The sequence below is a fragment of the Fragaria vesca genome, linkage group LG5 (genome assembly GCF_000184155.1).
Source record: "Fragaria vesca subsp. vesca linkage group LG5, FraVesHawaii_1.0, whole genome shotgun sequence".
NCBI lineage: Eukaryota > Viridiplantae > Streptophyta > Magnoliopsida > Rosales > Rosaceae > Fragaria > Fragaria vesca.
In genome coordinates, this window is record NC_020495.1 from 9,302,864 (window position 1) to 9,305,371 (window position 2,508).

The window sequence follows — 2,508 nt, forward strand, 5'->3', positions numbered from 1 at the left end:
TAGCCGACGAATACCTTAAATTCTTCGTCGGCTAAAGTTTGTAATAAAAAAATAAAAACATCTATAGCCGACGAAATATAGTCTATTTCGTCAGCTTTATAGGGATTTAGCCAACGAATTAAAGCGTATTTCGTCGGCTAAAACTTATTTAAAAAAATAAAAAACTTTAGCCGACGAATTAAGGCGTTTTTCGTCGGCTATAAGTCCATTCCAGTTAAAAAAAAAACCCCCCGAAATTTCTGAATTACCATTCCAAGCAAGCTGCAAAATACACCAAAACAATTCCGTATAACCAACAACAAGCACATAAAACTATATAATTCATTCATCAACTACAGAAAATTTAAATCATCTAAATTAATATCCGCTTCTGGGGGCTGCTGCGGAGGTTGCGGCAGCTGGGGTAGCGGTATGGGCGGAGCCGGAAGTCCCTGAAGCTGGGCAGCTGTAAAGTCCTGCATGTACTGGAACATCTGCTGCTGCTGGGCCTGCTGGATGGCATGTATCTCGGCAACATAGGCTGCCTGCACGGCATTATAGGCTGCCTACGAGGTATTATAGGCAGCCTGAGCAGCTTGCTGTTCTCGTAGTCTCTGAACTTCCGACTCTAGCTGAGTCGTCCTGGTGGTCGTGGACATGGTCCTGCTGCTGATCGAGGCTGCCTTTCGTTGAAATCCTAGAGTGGTCTTCAGGGCCCCCTCGCCTTTCTTTCCTAGACCCCGGCAGTAGAAGTTGTTTGCTCTCGGTGGGAAGGCTGTGCCCATGATCCTTGCCCCAATCGTCGGATCCGAAGTGTCGATCCGGGACATGGCTTCGGACATCTCTTCCTCCTGCGTGTCCGGCCATGTCTCCCTCGCTATAGCACTCATCACCTCGTCACTAGCCTCCCTCACCTTCGCCTATATGGATAGGAAAAAAATTATTAATTAACATTTTGATATATATATATATATAAGTAAATTTAAAATTTAAAACGTAAGATGACTTACAATATCCTCCTGGGCGTCAGGATATGCCTTCTCGTACGTATAAACGTACCGGTTGACTTCTAGATGTTCCCTGGCCGCCTCGTCCATGAAGACAGCGAACGGTCTAGAACCACCATGATGGTTCCTTGTGTTGCGTTGCCGGTTCTGAGAGTTCGCTCGGGAAACGGCCTTCAAAGAAAAAATAAATTATTAATAAAATATTTAAAAATGGACGTACTTAATGACAAATTAACTAATTAATTTTTTTAAATACCTGTTTACGAGGGTTGTTGAATTCTGATGTCAGAAGCCAACGCCACTCGTACTCCCTGTACTGAAACTCAGCAGGGGTACCAGAACGTGCGTTCCCGTGCGTAGTCCAGTGGGTCCACAACTCGTTCTTCCACTCCTTGTACCTACAGATACAACAAAAATATTAGAAATATTATTAATATCACATACAATTTTGTTTTTCATTAACTTCCCAACGTATCTTCCCCCATGCACAACGTCGGCCCAGCTGTCCTTCAGGTGCTCGGGAACCTCAAACCACACCTGCATTTAACCGTTTATTGGTTTAGTTTTTCGAGAAATCAACAATGTAATACATAATATTATTTTGTAAACTCACCGACATCGCGTTGTGGACCATGTCCTTAACCTCCTACAGGACCTCGCCTCAATCTGACCACAACATAGGGACTCTATCCCTAATGAGCGCTCCCACGCGGCCGGAGTACGTCCTCGACTTCCCGCCCGATACTATGTGGCCATCCCCGTCAGTATTGATGACGATCCTCCCCACGGTACCCACGATCTTCTCGAGAGTCTTTCCTGTGACGGGGCCTCTCTTCTTCTTTGTCGGCTTCGCTCCGACGGTGCCTATCACATGATAAACCAAATTGATTATTAAAATCGGAGACCTTTTATTGTTAATTATAAGAAAAGTAATCATGCATCACTGATTACCTGATGCGCTCGCGGTGGACGCGACGGATTCCGTCTCTGTCGCCGATGATGATACCCTCGCGGAAATAAGAGGCGTATCAAAAGGCACGAACTCGTACGCAGCTGATGGAGCCACTGGCGGGGGCAGTGGATAAATCGGCGTCCCTGAGCCATCGACTACAGGTAAGGCCGGTATCATCCGCGGAAGGAACAGATGAGGCGGCGGCATCTGTACCCCAGATGACCCACTATCCGAAGAAGTAGGACCCGGAGTGGGCGCCCGGTGTATCTCAGGCATACGGGGTGCAGACATCTCCGTCTGGGTCTGAGGCCACAGCTGCCTCGAGGAACGAGGGACGGCCGCCTGCCTCGATGAAAGGGGCACCTCCGGCTGCCTCTGCGCCGTCTCCAGAAGGCTCGCACGTCTGGCTGTCATCTGGCCCTGAAACGTCGTTTGGGGGTTGCTAGAAGTTCCCTCAGACGATTCGGACCTTTGGCCCTTCGAACTCTTCTTCGATCTAAAATAGCCGCTCATCCTATTTAAAATATTAATTTGAATCAAGGCTGAGGCAACATTGAAAAGGTAAAAATT